Source organism: Oncorhynchus nerka, linkage group LG25, assembly GCF_034236695.1.
Source record: "Oncorhynchus nerka isolate Pitt River linkage group LG25, Oner_Uvic_2.0, whole genome shotgun sequence".
Lineage (NCBI taxonomy): Eukaryota > Metazoa > Chordata > Actinopteri > Salmoniformes > Salmonidae > Oncorhynchus > Oncorhynchus nerka.
The window spans coordinates 3880676-3899897 of record NC_088420.1 but is presented as its reverse complement, the minus strand read 5'-3'; the positions used below and the strand labels follow the sequence as shown (position 1 = coordinate 3899897).

Here is a 19222-nt window from a genome sequence, read left to right as displayed (position 1 = left end):
GGATAAGAGCGTCTGCTAAATGACTTAAATGTAAATGTACAAGTGTAAGTTCTTTAACAAGTTTAAAAGAGTGTAAGAAGTGTAAGTTTACTTGGTGTCATGGTGGATAGCTTGTCCTGATGCATGGCTGATGACTCCTCTGATTGGAGCAGAGGTTTACAGGTCTTCCTACAGGCTGGGAGACGCTGGAGTTTTGAAACCGGCAAGTGGTTATAGGAGTCAACAGCCATGTATCAGGGCAAGGTGATAACAGGCTTTTTAACCTTTAAATACAATCCACCACACCCAGCGGTGTTCAGATGGTATGTTCTACCGTCTGGAATGTAACATCCCTTGATTATCTCTGCAGGCCATACCATTATAATTTAGGGGGGGAGACTATGTATACTATGTATAGCCATCCAAACAGACAAGAGGAAGACCCCGATGAAGACATTTTTACGACCCTGTCGCAACCACAAACCAAATCGAATCGAAAATTGCACCCCAACTGACATTCATCTGGGAAAACAAGGATAACCCACAAAATGGTTTTGGCGAATCTACGAGAGACAATCTCTCCCCTTGTAAACCCTAGCTGTGGAATCAGAGAGTCAAACTGCGTCCTCTACGGTGCGGTGCTCTGCTGAAAAGTGTAGGGAATAGTGTAGGGAATAGGATGCCATCTGCGATTCAACCTAAGTGCATTATAACACCACTATCGTACTGCTACTTAGAATGCATGCACAAATGAAAGGGGTTTTTAGTGCAGTTACCAGTTATTTGCATTAAATCCAGGACATGCAAACAAACTGCTTTGCATGGCAAACATATGTGGTGAAGCAGAAACCAGCCCGTGTCTGATATGGTTTACTGTGTAGGCTACCACTCACAAAAAGGTCAGCGGGGAATGAGTTTAAAATTAAGTTTTAAAAAACAAATAAATGTAATGAATGAAAAAGCACTCAGGTGGCATTTTGAATGTTTATAGTCTGTTTTGATGTAGTCATTGCAACAACAAAAAAATGAAACAATATATTCATTATTTTGTTTATAAACGGCTAAGTCTATCATCTCTTGTCTTCGTTCTATGTTATTTGTAGAGCAATATTACCCTAACTCTATATTACCAAGATAATGTTATTGGTAGAGCTATATTACCCTAACTCTATATTACCAAGATAATGTTATTTGTAGAGCTATATTACCCTAACTCTATATTACCAAGATAATGTTGTTTGCAGAGCTATATTACCACTGCTCTGCATAGCCTCTATGAATTGACTTATAGAAGGCCTAGCCAACATATACAAAGACCTATTTGTTAAACAGAGAGCATTTATTATTATTATTTTTATAATACCAAGATAATGTTGTTTGTAGAGCTATATTACCCTAACTCTATATTACCAAGATAATGTTATTTCTAGAGCTATATTACCCTAACTCTATATTACCAAGATAATGTTATTTGTAGAGCTATATTACCCTAACTCTATATTACCAAGAAAATGTTATTTGTAGAGCTATATTACCCTAACCCTATATTACCAAGATAATGTTATTTCTAGAGCTATATTACCCTAACTCTATATTACCAAGATAATGTTGTTTGTAGAGCTATATTACCCTAACTCTATATTACCAAGATAATGTTGTTTGCAGAGCTATATTACCCTAACCCTATATTACCAAGATAATGTTGTTTGCAGAGCTATATTACCCTAACTCTATATTACCAAGATAATGTTATTTGCAGAGCTATATTACCCTAACCCTATATTACCAAGATAAGGTTATTTGTGAACCTCAAGAAAATATTGAGAAAATTGTCAAAATCTCAATTTTCATTGAATTAATGATTTAGTTTACAATTACAATAATATATGAAGGATATAGCTGTCTAGTTGATGCTCACGATGATGAATTAGTGTGTTTTACAATGTTTTGCACAACAAAACAAACACACACACACACACACGATAAGATGAGGAAGAGCGTTTTGTGAATACCACATACTGCCTTAAAAGGGCAAACTTCTCCAAGGACTCTCCCTGCGGTTGGAATTTCCAACTCTGACGTCACAGCCTGCCACTTCCAGATTTGGGAGAAAATTTTTTTTTTTCACTTTGGTGGGATTTGTGAAACTCTCTTGATTCCTAGAAAGCCCCCCGAGGTAAGAAACACATAGGAACTATTTCATATTTAATGTACTTGAACATGAGTTATTATAGAAATGTAGCTTACAATGGCGTGTTGTTTTTAGTCGACATAAAGAGGGCAGAAGAAACAACCATAAAGCGTTATGTTAATAACTCGTTGAGGTGATGTTTTACTGTAGCTCGGAGTTGAAGTCGAGGGCGTGGGCTCACCGCTCCGAAAGGGGGGGTCGACAGGCTTTTCACCACATAGTTAACTTCTTACCTTACACGCGACATATTGTAGCAATAGTTTTGCACAACAGAAACGTAGAACACACGTACTAAGTAGATGGTGTAGTTTCACGCTCGGTATTTGCATCATTGTGTCTGTTTGCGCGTCTATATTTTTTTACATGATTTATGTGGACTGTAATGACGGATATAAAACCCAATGCGGAACAAAATGTTTTTACCGCCGGGACAACGTGTATTTCCATAATAGTTTCAGTATTAATCATTTAACATATGCACAACGTTTTAAACCTGGGTTTGTTAGGACTTGCCACAGTCTAGAATAGTAACATGTCACTCCTGAAGTGTAAACTCATCTCTCAAGAAGAACTAATATGTTGTCTGGTTGACGAGAGACTGTCTGCGCTGGCGCTGTGCAGACGGGATTCATGTCACTTCCTTACGGAGCCTAGTTGTTTCAATCAATACTAGGCTTCACAAACCAAAAGGTGCTAGGCTTAGCAGGTTACCATGTGATGGTAGACTTGACCCTAGTTCTTACCATAATTCTCAGTCATTGCACAAGGGGTAATATAATGTGCAGATGTTGTCTCCCCCCCCACAGTGACACAGTTTACTAAGTCTATTAGCACTGGAATGCATTATTAGACTGAATTGGCTTCCGATGCATTTCAAGAATGGAAATATGTAAGTCTTGGGACGACAACTAACTATCATGTCTACACACCAAAGACTCTGTTCATCTCATCTGAAAGTAGCTAACATGGTGAAATATTAATCTCTCCCCCTTGAGTTGCTGCTGAAGAGATTCAAATCAAACTCCCACTTTTGATATGAATTTCAAATCAATAACATCAAGGACCCCCCCCCCCTCAGAGAGCTCGCTCATCAAACTGAATATATCTGTGTCATCCTTCCTTCCCCACACATTTGGACTCGGGAAACATTAAACCCAACTGTCTTTAAACATCTCTGCTTTAAAAAAAGACACATTTTGACAGTCGTGGAGATGCGACTCTCAAGTTAAAAGTGTAGTCCCTTAGCTAGCCCCCCCGTAGCTTTGAGCCCAGGCAGCCCTATGAGGCTGAGACTAGCGCCACTAGCTCTACCTTCACTACCAGGCCTGTGTGTTTTTAATATAAGGTTTTAATGAGGATACAACTGGAAGAAGATGTAAACCTTTCAGGTGAGATCAGGACACCGTAGGCTTGAAGGACTGCAGAACAGGACTCCGTAGGCCTGAAGGACTGCAGAACAGGACTCCGTAGGCCTGAAGGACTGCAGAACAGGACTCCGTAGGCCTGAAGGACTGCAGAACAGGACACCGTAGGCCTGAAGGACTGCAGAACAGGACTCCGTAGGCCTGAAGGACTGCAGATCAGGACTCCGTAGGCCTGAAGGACTGCAGATCAGGACTCCGTAGGCCTGAAGGACTGCAGAACAGGACTCCGTAGGCCTGAAGGACTGCAGAACAGGACTCCGTAGGCTTGAAGGACTGCAGAACAGGAGTCCGTAGGCCTGAAGGACTGCAGAACAGGACTCCGTAGGCCTGAAGGACTGCAGAACAGGACTCCGTAGGCTTGAAGGACTGCAGAACAGGACACCGTAGGACTGCAGAACAGGACACCGTAGGCCTGAAGGACTGCAGAACAGGACACCGTAGGCCTGAAGGACTGCAGAACAGGACTCCGTAGGCCTGAAGGACTGCAGAACAGGACACCGTAGGCCTGAAGGACTGCAGAACAGGACTCCGTAGGCCTGAAGGACTGCAGAACAGGACTCCGTAGGCCTGAAGGACTGCAGAACAGGACTCCGTAGGCCTGAAGGACTGCAGAACAGGACTCCGTAGGCCTGAATGACTGCAGAACAGGACACCGTAGGCCTGAAGGACTGCAGAACAGGACACCGTAGGCCTGAAGGACTGCAGAACAGGACTCCGTAGGCCTGAAGGACTGCAGAACAGGGGCTTTGCATATACTACTGATATGTATGAGGATTCAAGTCCCGGCTTAATATGTTCTTTTGACTCGTGTCTAGAGGACACAATGCATTGAACTTTATAATACAAGATCAGAAAGAAAGATATCGTCTTAGACTTTTGAAGATCCAATCTGATAAGCTTGAGTGGCCTTCCATATTGACCTATTGGAGGATATAGAGTATACAAAGAGCCTCGGCCTACTGTATATACTAGCCAAGCTCATTCCTCTGTCTCAGAACTGTCACAGTAGGTGGAAAGGTTGTGAAGCTGTCACGTTAGCAGGAAGAGACAGCGAAGTGATGTGCGTCATGTGACGCAGGACTTATGGGGCTGTAACGGTTCAGTATCTATTGTAGTTTTAACAGGACTTATGGGGGGGTGTAACGGTTCAGTACCTATTGTAGTTTTAACAGGACTTATGGGGGTGTAATGGTTCAGTATCTATTGTAGTTTTAACAGGACTTATGGGGGTGTAACGGTTCAGTATCTATTGTAGTTTTTTGGGGGTCAAGGTTCGGTTTCGGAAGGTGTCATTCAGGAGAACGAGGCAGCGACAAGGAAAATACCAGCTGAACTGTCAGCTGTGAGGCCCGTACGTCAAGAGAAGAAGAGGTAGGCCTGGTCATACCTTTAACTCGCAGTTCCATCCATGTCAATGTTGGGGGGTGAGACATGAAGCTCTGAGGCCTTGAAGTAGTTGTTCCCCTTGCTCTGCAAGGGCCGTGGCTTTTGTGGCGCGATGGGTAACGATGCTTCCAGGGTGGCTGTTGTCGATGTGTGCAGAGGGTCCCTGGTTCGAGCCCAGACACAGGCTCAGCTCACAGTGATACATGGTCTCTCTGCCTGTCCAGGCTCAGCTCACACAGTGATACATGGTCTCTCTGCCTGTCCAGGCTCAGCTCACACAGTGATACATGGTCTCTCTGCCTGTCCAGGCTCAGCTCACACAGTGATACATGGTCTCTCTGCCTGTCCAGGCTCAGCTCACACAGTGATACATGGTCTCTCTGCCTGTCCAGGCTCAGCTCACACAGTGATACATGGTCTCTCTCTGCCTGTCCAGGCTCAGCTCACACAGTGATACATGGTCTCTCTGCCTGTCCAGGCTCAGCTCACACAGTGATACATGGTCTCTCTGCCTGTCCAGGCTCAGCTCACACAGTGATACATGGTCTCTCTGCCTGTCCAGGCTCAGCTCACACAGTGATACATGGCCTCTCTGCCTGTCCAGGCTCAGCTCACACAGTGATACATGGCCTCTCTGCCTGTCCAGGCTCAGCTCACACAGTGATACATGGTCTCTCTGCCTGTCCAGGCTCAGCTCACACAGTGATACATGGTCTCTCTGCCTGTCCAGGCTCAGCTCACACAGTGATACATGGTCTCTCTGCCTGTCCAGGCTCAGCTCACACAGTGATACATGGTCTCTCTGCCTGTCCAGGCTCAGCTCACACAGTGATACATGGTGATACATGGTCTCTCTGCCTGTCCAGGCTCAGCTCACACAGTGATACATGGTCTCACTCCCTGCTCTTTGTTTTCCAGACGTGAAGGAAGGTGTCATTCAGGAGAACGAGGCAGCGACAAGGAAAATACCAGCTGAACTGTCAGCTGTGAGGCCCGTACGTCAAGAGAAGAAGAGGTAGGCCTGGTCATACCTTTAACTCGCAGTTCCATCCATGTCAATGTTGATTTTGCTCCCAATTGTCATGTACAGTAAGTAGCTGGTTATTGTGGGACTATTGTGTTTGGGTCGGTACATGTGTCTGTGCAGGTCATACTACAGTATACAGCTGTGGTTCAGCTAGTGTTGGGGTGGTTAGAGCGTTGGACTAGTAACCGAAAGGTTGCAAGTTCAAATCCCCGAGCTGACAAGGTACAAATCTGTCGTTCTGCCCCTGAACAGGCAGTTAAACCCACTGTTCCTAGGCTTGGTCTATTGTAATAGATGATTCAGATGGTGATTCCTTGGTCTATTGTAATAGATGATTCAGATGGTGATTCCTTGGTCTATTGTAATGGATTCCTTGGTCTGTTGTAATAGATGATTCAGATGGTGATTCCTTGGTCTATTGTAATAGATGATTCAGATGGTGATTCCTTGGTCTATTGTAATAGATGATTCAGATGGTGATTCCTTGGTCTATTGTAATAGATGATTCAGATGGTGATTCCTTGGTCTATTGTAATATATGATTCAGATGGTGATTCCTTGGTCTGTTGTAATATGATTCAGATGGTGATTCCTTGGTCTGTTGTAATAGATGATTCAGATGGTGATTCCTTGGTCTATTGTAATAGATGATTCAGATGGTGATTCCTTGGTCTATTGTAATAGATGATTCAGATGGTGATTCTTTGGTCTATTGTAATAGATGATTCAGATGGTGATTCCTTGGTCTATTGTAATAGATGATTCAGATGGTGATTCCTTGGTCTGTTGTAATATGATTCAGATGGTGATTCCTTGGTCTGTTGTAATATGATTCAGATGGTGATTCCTTGGTCTATTGTAATATATGATTCAGATGGTGATTCCTTGGTCTATTGTAATATATGATTCAGATGGTGATTCCTTGGTCTGTTGTAATAGATGATTCAGATGGTGATTCTTTGGTCTGTTGTAATGTGATTCCTTGGTCTATTGTAATATATGATTCAGATGGTGATTCCTGTGTAGTAGTCTCATAAGTAACAGGAGTAAGGATAATGGAATGTCCTATGTTTAATAATTGTATAATTTGTGTCTATAAAGCTACGAGCCTCTTCTGATTGGTTGTAAGGGAAAGAATCCCTTTTTATAGGTTAACCCCCCTACCTGATCTTCTAATGTAACTAACTGTAGTAGTGTCTATAGTTACAGTATTAGTTGATGAGGGGGAGTGCGCTGCTGTTCAATGCATATAGGAGAAAACTCTTGTGTTCCTGTCTTGATTGATGAGTGAGTAGCCAGCTTCCATATGTGGCTTGTCCCTGTAGTGTAGAATCAGACTACTGGCCGTGTCCCTGTAGACTAGACTGTTGGCCTTACTAGACTGTTGGCCTTGTCTCTGTAGACTAGACTGTTGGCCTTGTCTCTGTAGACTAGACTGTTGGCCTTGTCCCTGTAGACTAGACTGTTGGCCTTGTCCCTGTAGACTAGACTGTTGGCCTTGTCCCTGTAGACTAGACTGTTGGCCTTACTAGACTGTTGGCCTTGTCTCTGCAGACTAGACTGTTGGCCGTGTCCCTGTAGACTAGACTGTTGGCCTTACTAGACTGTTGGCCTTGTCTCTGTAGACTAGACTGTTGGCCTTACTAGACTGTTGGCCTTGTCTCTGTAGACTAGACTGTTGGCCTTGTCCCTGTAGACTAGACTGTTGGCCTTGTCCCTGTAGACTAGATTGTTGGCCTTGTCCCTGTAGACTAGATTGTTGGCCTTGTCCCTGTAGACTAGACTGTTGGCCTTGTCCCTGTAGACTAGACTGTTGGCCTTGTCCCTGTAGACTAGACTGTTGGCCTTGTCCCTGTAGACTAGACTGTTGGCCTTGTCCCTGTAGACTAGACTGTTGGCCTTACTAGACTGTTGGCCTTACTAGACTGTTGGCCTTGTCCCTGTAGACTAGACTGTTGGCCTTGTCCCTGTAGACTAGACTGTTGGCCTTGTCCCTGTAGACTAGACTGTTGGCCTTGTCCCTGTAGACTAGACTGTTGGCCGTGTCTCTGTAGACTAGACTGTTGGCCGTGTCTCTGTAGACTAGACTGTTGGCCGTGTCTCTGTAGACTAGACTGTTGGCCTTGTCCCTGTAGACTAGACTGTTGGCCTTGTCCCTGTAGACTAGACTGTTGGCCTTGTCCCTGTAGACTAGACTGTTGGCCGTGTCCCTGTAGACTAGACTGTTGGCCGTGTCCCTGTAGACTAGACTGTTGGCCGTGTCCCTGTAGACTAGACTGTTGGCCGTGTCCCTGTAGACTAGACTGTTGGCCGTGTCCCTGTAGACTAGACTGTTGGCCGTGTCCCTGTAGACTAGACTGTTGGCCGTGTCCCTGTAGACTAGACTGTTGGCCGTGTCCCTGTAGACTAGACTGTTGGCCTTGTCTCTGTAGACTAGACTGTTGGCCTTGTCTCTGCAGACTAGACTGTTGGCCTTGTCTCTGCAGACTAGACTGTTGGCCTTGTCTCTGTAGACTAGACTGTTGGCCTTGTCCCTGTAGACTAGACTGTTGGCCTTGTCCCTGCAGACTAGACTGTTGGCCTTGTCTCTGCAGACTAGACTGTTGGCCGTGTCTCTGCAGACTAGACTGTTGGCCTTGTCTCTGTAGACTAGACTGTTGGCCTTGTCTCTGTAGACTAGACTGTTGGCCTTGTCTCTGCAGACTAGACTGTTGGCCTTGTCCCTGTAGACTAGACTGTTGGCCTTACTAGACTGTTGGCCTTGTCCCTGTAGACTAGACTGTTGGCCTTACTAGACTGTTGGCCTTGTCCCTGTAGACTAGACTGTTGGCCTTACTAGACTGTTGGCCTTGTCCCTGTAGACTAGACTGTTGGCCTTGTCCCTGTAGACTAGACTGTTGGCCTTGTCCCTGTAGACTAGACTGTTGGCCTTGTCCCTGTAGACTAGACTGTTGGCCTTGTCCCTGTAGACTAGACTGTTGGCCTTGTCCCTGTAGACTAGACTGTTGGCCTTGTCCCTGTAGACTAGACTGTTGGCCTTACTAGACTGTTGGCCTTGTCCCTGTAGACTAGACTGTTGGCCTTGTCCCTGTAGACTAGACTGTTGGCCTTACTAGACTGTTGGCCTTGTCCCTGTAGACTAGACTGTTGGCCTTGTCCCTGTAGACTAGACTGTTGGCCTTGTCCCTGTAGACTAGACTGTTGGCCTTACTAGACTGTTGGCCTTGTCCCTGTAGACTAGACTGTTGGCCTTACTAGACTGTTGGCCTTGTCCCTGTAGACTAGACTGTTGGCCTTGTCCCTGTAGACTAGACTGTTGGCCTTACTAGACTGTTGGCCTTGTCCCTGTAGACTAGACTGTTGGCCTTGTCCCTGTAGACTAGACTGTTGGCCTTGTCCCTGTAGACTAGACTGTTGGCCTTGTCCCTGTAGACTAGACTGTTGGCCTTACTAGACTGTTGGCCTTGTCCCTGTAGACTAGACTGTTGGCCTTGTCCCTGTAGACTAGACTGTTGGCCTTACTAGACTGTTGGCCTTGTCCCTGTAGACTAGACTGTTGGCCTTGTCCCTGTAGACTAGACTGTTGGCCTTGTCCCTGTAGACTAGACTGTTGGCCTTGTCCCTGTAGACGAGACTGTTGGCCTTGTCTCTGTAGACTAGACTGTTGGCCTTGTCCCTGTAGACTAGACTGTTGGCCTTGTCTCTGTAGACTAGACTGTTGGCCTTGTCCCTGTAGACTAGACTGTTGGCCTTGTCCCTGTAGACTAGACCGTTGGCCTTGTCCCTGTAGACTAGACCGTTGGCCTTGTCCCTGTAGACTAGACTGTTGGCCTTGTCCCTGTAGACGAGACTGTTGGCCTTGTCTCTGTAGACTAGACTGTTGGCCTTGTCCCTGTAGACTAGACTGTTGGCCTTGTCCCTGTAGACTAGACTGTTGGCCTTGTCTCTGTAGACTAGACTGTTGGCCTTGTCCCTGTAGACTAGACTGTTGGCCTTGTCCCTGTAGACTAGACCGTTGGCCTTGTCCCTGTAGACTAGACTGTTGGCCTTGTCCCTGTAGACTAGACTGTTGGCCTTGTCTCTGCAGACTAGACTGTTGGCCTTGTCCCTGTAGACTAGACTGTTGGCCTTGTCCCTGTAGACTAGACTGTTGGCCTTGTCTCTGTAGACTAGACTGTTGGCCTTGTCCCTGTAGACTAGACTGTTGGCCTTGTCCCTGTAGACTAGACTGTTGGCCTTACTAGACTGTTGGCCTTGTCTCTGTAGACTAGACTGTTGGCCTTGTCCCTGTAGACTAGACCGTTGGCCTTGTCTCTGTAGACTAGACTGTTGGCCTTGTCCCTGTAGACTAGACTGTTGGCCTTGTCCCTGTAGACTAGACTGTTGGCCTTGTCCCTGTAGACTAGACTGTTGGCCTTGTCCCTGTAGACTAGACTGTTGGCCTTGTCCCTGCAGACTAGACTGTTGGCCTTGTCCCTGTAGACTAGACTGTTGGCCTTGTCCCTGTAGACTAGACTGTTGGCCTTGTCCCTGTAGACTAGACTGTTGGCCTTGTCTCTGTAGACTAGACTGTTGGCCTTGTCTCTGTAGACTAGACTGTTGGCCATGTCTCTGTAGACTAGACTGTTGGCCTTGTCCCTGTAGACTAGACTGTTGGCCTTGTCCCTGTAGGCTAGACTGTTGGCCTTGTCCCTGCAGACTAGACTGTTGGCCTTGTCCCTGTAGACTAGACTGTTGGCCTTGTCCCTGTAGACTAGACTGTTGGCCTTGTCCCTGTAGACTAGACTGTTGGCCTTACTAGACTGTTGGCCTTGTCCCTGTAGACTACATTTACATTACATTTAAGTCATTTAGCAGACGCTCTTATCCAGAGCGACTTACAAATTGGTGCGTTCACCTTAAGACATCCAGTGGAACAGCCACTTTACAATAGTGCATCTAAATATTTTAAGGGGGTGAGAAGGATTACTTTATCCTATCCTAGGTATTCCTGAAAGAGGTGGGGTTTCAGGTGTCTCCGGAAGGTGGTGATTGACTCCGCTGTCCTGGCGTCGTGAGGGAGTTTGTTCCACCATTGGGGGGCCAGAGCAGCGAACAGTTTTGACTGGGCTGCGTCAGGAACTGTACTTCCTCAGTGGTAGGGAGGCGAGCAGGCCAGAGGTGGATGAACGCAGTGCCCTTGTTTGGGTGTAGGGCCTGATCAGAGCCTGGAGGTACTGAGGTGCCGTTCCCCTCACAGCTCCGTAGGCAAGCACCATGGTCTTGTAGCGGATGCGAGCTTCAACTGGAAGCCAGTGGAGAGAGCGGAGGAGCGGGGTGACGTGAGAGAACTTGGGAAGGTTGAACACCAGACGGGCTGCGGCGTTCTGGATGAGTTGTAGGGGTTTAATGGCACAGGCAGGGAGCCCAGCCAACAGCGAGTTGCAGTAATCCAGACGGGAGATGACAAGTGCCTGGATTAGGACCTGCGCTGCTTCCTGTGTGAGGCAGGGTCGTACTCTGCGGATGTTGTAGAGCATGAACCTACAAGAACGGGCCACCGCCTTGATGTTAGTTGACTAGACTAGACTAGACTGTTGGCCTTGTCTCTGCAGACTAGACTGTTGGCCTTGTCCCTGTAGACTAGACTGTTGGCCTTGTCCCTGTAGACTAGACATGATTAGTTCTGCATTGTGTGTGTGTGTGTGTGTGTGTACACACAGTATATATGCGTTAATTGACTGGAGCACATGGCAGACTGAGCACTGAGCTCTCACGATTACCCTTCTTAGGTCAGGACTAACCAACTCCTTCATAAAGACCTGTGTAAACGTCATCGTTATTCCTGGTGAACGAGTTGAACCACATATTTGGCCCCTCTGACTTAGTCCTGAAATATGTGGCATTCTGGACTAAAAGCTGAATTGTGGAATTGATTTTTGCACTCAAATCTTTCTATCATTTATTTTCTCCATATTTGGAAATGTTTTAGCTACTCGTCTGAGAAGTAGGGGAGAGGAGAGGGGATGTTTGGCTACTCGTGGCTCATGTCTGTAGGGGAGAGGAGAGGGTGAAAGGAGAAGAGGGGATGTGAGTCATTTGAGCAGCATAAACTGAGAGAGATTCTTCGCCAATTTAACTGCCATTGACTGAATGAACTGAGGGTTGCTGTCTATATTCTAAGGAGAATAAAATCAGGATTCTGTAAGTATCATACTCTGTGCTCTTCTCTCTCAGATGTGTTACAACACATTATAACAGGGCTGGTAGTTTACTGTGTTACAGTACATTATAACAGGGCTGGTAGTTTACTGTGTTACAGTACATTATAGCAGGGCTGGTAGTTTACTGTGTTACAGTACATTATAGCAGGGCTGGTAGTTTACTGTGTTACAGTACATTATAACAGGGCTGGTAGTTTACTGTGTTACAGTACATTATAACAGGGCTGGTAGTTTACTGTGTTACAGTACATTATAACAGGGCTGGTAGTTTACTGTGTTACAGTACATTATAGCAGGGCTGGTAGTTTACTGTGTTACAGTACATTATAGCAGGGCTGGTAGTTTACTGTGTTACAGTACATTATAGCAGGGCTGGTAGTTTACTGTGTTACAGTACATTATAGCAGGGCTGGTAGTTTACTGTGGTGGCAATGAGGCGGGTGATCAGAGCCCTGGGTGTAACTGGACAAATATAGTGCACTATATAGGGAATAGGGCTCTGGTATAAAGTAGTGCACTATATAGGGAATAGGGCTCTGGTATAAAGTAGTGCACTATATAGGGAATAGGGCCCTGGTCTAAAGTAGTGCACTATATAGGGAATAGGGCCTTGGTCTAAAGTAGTGTACTATATAGGGAATAGGGCCCTGGTCTAAAGTAGTGTACTATATAGGGTTCCATAGGGCTCTGGTCTAATGTAGTGCACTATATAGGGAATAGGGTTCCATAGGGCTCTGGTCTAATGTAGTGCACTATATAGGGAATGTGGTGCCGTTTGGGATGCATGCTATGACTGTTGTCTGCTGTGTCTGTAGCAGCTCTAGGAGGATGTTGACTTCATTACATAGAATACCTCAGTATCAAAACACATTCAACGTCAATGTCTCTGTCTCATCTCAGAGAGGTGTTGTCTCTGCGTGGTGCTCATATGACCAAATGCATTAGAGGGGGTTCTATGGAGTGGAACCGCGGAACTAGAAGGGTTCTATTCATTGTATTTCTATGGAATGGAACCGTAGAACTAGACGCGTTCTATTCATTCTATTTCTATGGAATGGAACCACGGAACTAGAAGTGTTCTATTCATTGTATTTCTATGGAATGGAACCGCGGAACTAGAAGTGTTCTATTCATTCTATTTCTATGGAATGGAACCACGGAACTAGAAGTGTTCTATTCATTGTATTTCTATGGAATGGAACTGCGGAACTAGACGCGTTCTATTCATTGTATTTCTATAGAATGGAACCGCAGAACTAGAATCTGTAACTTTGGCAATGGCAGCCCACCCACACAGCCTATTCACTGTGGATGGATACTGAAGGGTACACGGGGCATGAGTCTTCTGGATGTGATTCATTTGATGGCTTCACACGAGAGAGGAAAAGCATGCCAAACTCTTGACTTCCTCAATCATTCATTGATGTCACCTGTTGAAAGGTGATATCCCCAGTACAAATACAGTAATGTAATATTACACACTAAAGGCTACAAAATATGTAGAGCAAAATAGTATTTATTTTGTTTGTTGTTGACACAACTGCAACCATTCATGGAGTTGATCTGATGGGACCCTGTGATGTCATCGACCCCCTCCCCTTTTGCTTGAGGAACAATAGAGAGCAACAGAGGAAAGGCCCACTGGTGATGTCATGACATACTGTACCTCGACCACCTATCGAGATGTTCCTTTTTGTTAACCCTTTACACTTGTACCTGTATACAGATTTAAAAATGGCCGATCTGGGGCACTGACAAACACCTCACCTGGAACACAGTGGTTGTACAGTAACATGATATACATGACATCAGAGCTCGGGCTCTGTCCTTCACGTCGCTGTACAGTAACATGACATCAGAGCTCGGGCTCTGTCCTTCACATCGCTGTACAGTAACATGACATCAGAGCTCGGGCTCTGTCCTTCACGTCGCTGTACAGTAACAGGACATCAGAGCTCGGGCTCTGTCCTTCACGTCGCTGTACAGTAACAGGACATCAGAGCTCGGGCTCTGTCCTTCACGTCGCTGTACAGTAACATGACATCAGAGCTCGGGCTCTGTCCTTCACGTCGCTGTACAGTAACATGACATCAGAGCTCGGGCTCTGTCCTTCACGTCGCTGTACAGTAACATGACATCAGAGCTCGGGCTCTGTCCTTCACGTCGCTGTACAGTAACATGACATCAGAGCTCGGGCTCTGTCCTTCACGTCGCTGTACAGTAACATGACATCAGAGCTCGGGCTCTGTCCTTCACATCGCTGTACAGTAACATGACATCAGAGCTCGGGCTCTGTCCTTCACATCGCTGTACAGTAACATGACATCAGAGCTCGGGCTCTGTCCTTCACATCGCTGTACAGTAACATGACATCAGAGTTCGGGCTCTGTCCTTCACGTCGCTGTACGCCGTTTTTTGACTTGACAGACGCTCTGCATCGTATGCGACAAAAAGTTGCCTCCATCCCTCCTGCAAATTGGGAAAACTAATTGCAAATGTTGAGTTGTCTGAGTGAGGGGAGATGCTGTACATTAAGAGGACTTAGGAAGCTCAGACGCTGAGGATTGTAATCAACACCTCTGTCATACAAGCCAAATGTGCACTTTACATTTCCATATCATAAAACTCATGACATACACACTGTCAACGTTTATGATCACTATGTTAGATGTACAGTTACAAGATGACATGACGTCATACCCTGGGTTGTTCTGAACAGAAGGAGCCTGTAGCGCCTTGCGGTTGGAGGCCCGAGCAGTTGCCATACCAGGCGGTGATGCAACCGGTCATATTCAGAGTCAATGTTTATGATCACTATGTTAGATGTACAGTTACAAGATGACATGACGTCATACCCTGGGTTGTTCTGAACAGAAGGAGGCTGTGTTTGTTTATTGTGAAGATGATTCGCCGGGGGACACGCACCTGAAAGCACGTATGACTCCTTTCTACGCAGAGTCCCGAAAGTACAATCTGTTTCTCTGAATAGCCTTGTGAAAGCCTAATACTGTAAGATAGTATTTAGCATGACTCTTCTTTGAATCATATAAGTACATTGAAATGACTTAGGAACTATGCCCAGTCTGGAGAGGTGTGGGGCCACTTGGAGACACCAGTTAGTCCTCTCACTGAAACCCACAGTCTGGAGAGGTGTGGGGCCACTTGGAGACATCAGTTAGTCCTCTCACTGAAACCCACAGTTTGGAGAGGTGTGGGGCCACGTGGAGACACCAGTTCGTCCTCTCACTGAAACCCACAGTTCGGAGAGGTGTGGGGCCACTTGGAGACACCAGTTAGTCCTCTCACTGAAACCCACAGTCTGGAGAGGTGTGGGGCCACTTGGAGACACCAGCTTGTCTGCTCACTCAAACCCACAGTTTGGAGAGGTGTGGGGCCCACAGTTTGGAGAGGTTTGGGGCCACTTGGAGACACCAGCTTGTCTGCTCACTCAAACCCACAGTTTGGAGAGGTGTGGGGCCACTTGGAGACACCAGTTAGTCCTCTCACTGAAACCCACAGTCTGGAGAGGTGTGGGGCCACTTGGAGACATCAGTTAGTCCTCTCACTGAAACCCACAGTCTGGAGAGGTGTGGGGCCACTTGGAGACACCAGCTTGTCTGCTGACTGAAACCCACAGTCTGGAGAGGTGTAGGGGCCACTTGGAGACACCAGTTAGTCCTCTCACTCAAACCCACAGTTTGGAGAGGTGTAGGGGCCACTTGGAGACACCAGCTTGTCTGCTCACTCAAACCCACAGTTTGGAGAGGTGTAGGGGCCACTTGGAGACACCAGCTTGTCTGCTCACTCAAACCCTTATCATTTTTATGTCTTATGTTGCTCCTGTTTTTATAGTCTGATCATGTTCCTAAATGTTTTCAGAGTATTTTCACTTTTCGTTATGAACAAATGAGGCGAAAACTACCGTAAATGTAAAATGTACATAAAATCAACAGTGTAATGTTTCGATTCAGTCTCGTGTCAGGTGAACTGAACCTTTTTTTTGGTCTAATAATTTTCCCCATAAATATCCAAACGGTTCTCTTTTTAAGTGTTACCTACCATGGTTATGTATTTCATATTTCTTCAGTAGGAAACATTTCAATTTAGCCCTATCCATATAGGCCAATTCCCACCTGCATAAAGGTTTAAGTAAATCAGGTGTTAAATGAGCTGAAAAGGAGACTGTAAAACAGGTGGTATCTGTACCGTCCGTCCGTTAGAGGATGTTTTAACCTGAAGGGCCTGGGGGTTTAGTTATCTCTTAACAAAAACACAGGACTTCCTTGGAAAAAAGGATCCTATTGATACAATGGAATTTAGTCGACCCTGTTTCGTATACCCTCAACATGTAGCTTAGAGGGTTACCTGATGTGGTTTGATCACTCTGCTGTTGTTTTAGCTATGTTTTAGAACACGGGCCACAGCCCTGCTCTGACCGCTGTCTCTCTATCGATTACTTACAGCCCTGCTCTGACCGTCTGTCTCTATCGATTACTTACAGCCCTGCTCTGACCGCTGTCTCTCTATCGATTACTTACAGCCCTGCTCTGACCGCTGCTCTCTCTTACTTACAGTCCTGATCTGACCGCTGTCTCTACAGCCCTGCTCTGACCGCTGTCTCTATCGATTACTTACAGCCCTGCTCTGACCGCTGTCTCTCTATCGATTACTTACAGCCCTGCTCTGACCACTGTCTCTCTATCGATTACTTACAGCCCTGCTCTGACCGCTGTCTCTATCGATTACTTACAGCCCTGCTCTGACCGCTGTCTCTCTATCGATTACTTACAGCCCTGCTCTGACCGCTGTCTCTCTATCGATTACTTACAGCCCTGCTCTGACCGCTGTCTCTCTATCGATTACTTACAGCCCTGCTCTGACCGCTGTCTCTATCGATTACTTACAGCCCTGCTCTGACCGCTGTCTCTATCGATTACTTACAGCCCTGCTCTGACCGCTGTCTCTATCGATTACTTACAGCCCTGCTCTGATCGTCTGTCTCTCTGCCGATTACTTACAGCCCTGCTCTGACCGCTGTCTCTCTGCCGATTACTTACAGCCCTGCTCTGACCGCTGTCTCTATCGATTACTTACAGCCCTGCTCTGACCGCTGTCTCTCTGCCGATTACTTACAGCCCTGCTCTGACCGCTGTCTCTCTATCGATTACTTACAGCCCTGCTCTGACCGCTGTCTCTCTGTCTCTGTCTGTCTGTCTGTCTCTGTCTGTCTCTGTCTGTCTCTGTCTGTCTCTGTCTGTCTCTCTCTGTCTGTCTGTCTCTGTCTCTGTCTGTGTCTGTCTCTCTCTGTCTGTGTCTGTCTGTGTCTGTCTCTGTCTGTCTCTGTCTGTCTCTGTCTACTTTGTGACAGACCATGTCCACCTGGCAGAATGATATCATGGTTATTTGCATCAATCCAGTGGACATTTATTAACTCTGTGATCAGATGAGATATATCACTATCGCTATAGAAACATCAATAACAAAACAACGTTGTTTAGCTGGTGAAAACCTCCATTAAAGGGTAACTATACCACCAAAAAAACCAAAGTATATTTGTCCCAGACTTGTATGTCTCCTGACAAGAGACAAGTGGTCTCCTGATGTGGTTCCAATTTAGTTGTTTTTCTATAGAAGAAGGGTGATTCAAAGAGCGAATTTAAATAAAATGGAATTTGGGGGGAAAAAAGGAATCTGGCAACAAAACCCCCAGATTTTATAGGGCCCTAATTACTTTTCACTGTGCCATTTGTGTATTTTTTTTGATGTCGTAGGGAATTACAACCTACCATCCAGTGGAAAATGTCCAAGAGCGAATACTGGGGTTATCTGGAAAACCAGGACAGTCTTGAAAAGATATGATTGAGTTCAGACAGGATGGATTGTTTTCCAGAAGACAACAGGCCCGTTTTTAAATTTGTGGTTCACATACATGTCAGACTTGTTGACCTGTACTGCTGTCCTTCAATAACTCGTCCCAAATGACACCCTATATTCCCTACATAGTGCACTATCTTTGACCAGAGCCTTATGGCACCCTATGCACTTAAGTAGTGAATAGGAGGTCATTTGTGACACAACCTGCTCTGACCACTGCGACTCCGGTTGTTCGCCTTCACTTCAAACGTTTTCCAGCCAGCCAGCCACATAATAAGAGCTGGGCCCTGCCAGCCACATAATAAGAGCTGGGCCCTGCCAGCCACATAATAAGAGCTGGGCCCTGCCAGCCACATAATAAGAGCTGGGCCCTGCCAGCCACATAATAAGAGCTGGGCCCTGCCAGCCACATAATAAGAGCTGGGCCCTGCCAGCCACATAATAAGAGCTGGGCCCAGCCAGCCACATAATAAGAGCTGGGCCCAGCCAGCCACCATAATAAGAGCTGGGCCCAGCCAGCCACATAATAAGAGCTGAGCTGGGCCCTGCCACAGCCACATAATAAGCCACATAATAAGAGCTGGGCCCTGACAGCCACATAATAAGAGCTGGGCCCTGACAGCCACATAATAAGAGCTGGGCCCTGACAGCCACATAATAAGAGCTGGGCCCTGACAGCCACATAATAAGAGCTGGGCCCTGACAGCCACATAATAAGAGCTGGGCCCTGACAGCCACATAATAAGAGCTGGGCCCTGACAGCCACATAATAAGAGCTGGGCCCTGACAGCCACATAATAAGAGCTGGGCCCTGCCAGCCACATAATAAGAGCTGGGCCCTGCCAGCCACATAATAAGAAGCTGGGCCATGACAGCCACATAATAAGAGCTGGGCCCAGCCAGCCACATAATAAGAGCTGGGCCCTGCCAGCCACATAATAAGAGCCACATAATAAGAGCTGGCCCTGCCAGCCACATAATAAGAGCTGGGCCCTGCCAGCCACATAATAAGAGCTGGGCCCTGCCAGCCACATAATAAGAGCTGGGCCCTGCCAGCCACATAATAAGAGCTGGGCCCTGCCAGCCACATAATAAGAGCTGGGCCCTGACAGCCACATAATAAGAGCTGGGCCCTGAC

At 46.4% G+C, this 19222-nt stretch overlaps 1 protein-coding gene across 3 annotated transcripts in view; it reads left to right on the top strand.

Annotated features, from left to right (window-relative positions):
- Window positions 1-2080: 2080 nt before the first annotated feature.
- The window catches only part of LOC115123150 (lipoma-preferred partner homolog), a 462733-nt gene continuing 445591 nt past the window's right edge, over window positions 2081-19222 (top strand). The window contains exons 1-2 of one of the 3 annotated variants that reach the window (XM_065009483.1): window positions 2081-2155; window positions 5899-5995. The gene's annotated coding sequence lies outside the window, so the exon portion shown is untranslated. Of the gene's footprint in view, window positions 2156-5898; window positions 5996-12030; window positions 12191-19222 lie in introns of those variants that run through there. The other 2 variants (XM_065009486.1, XM_065009484.1) reach the window with 2 other exon arrangements.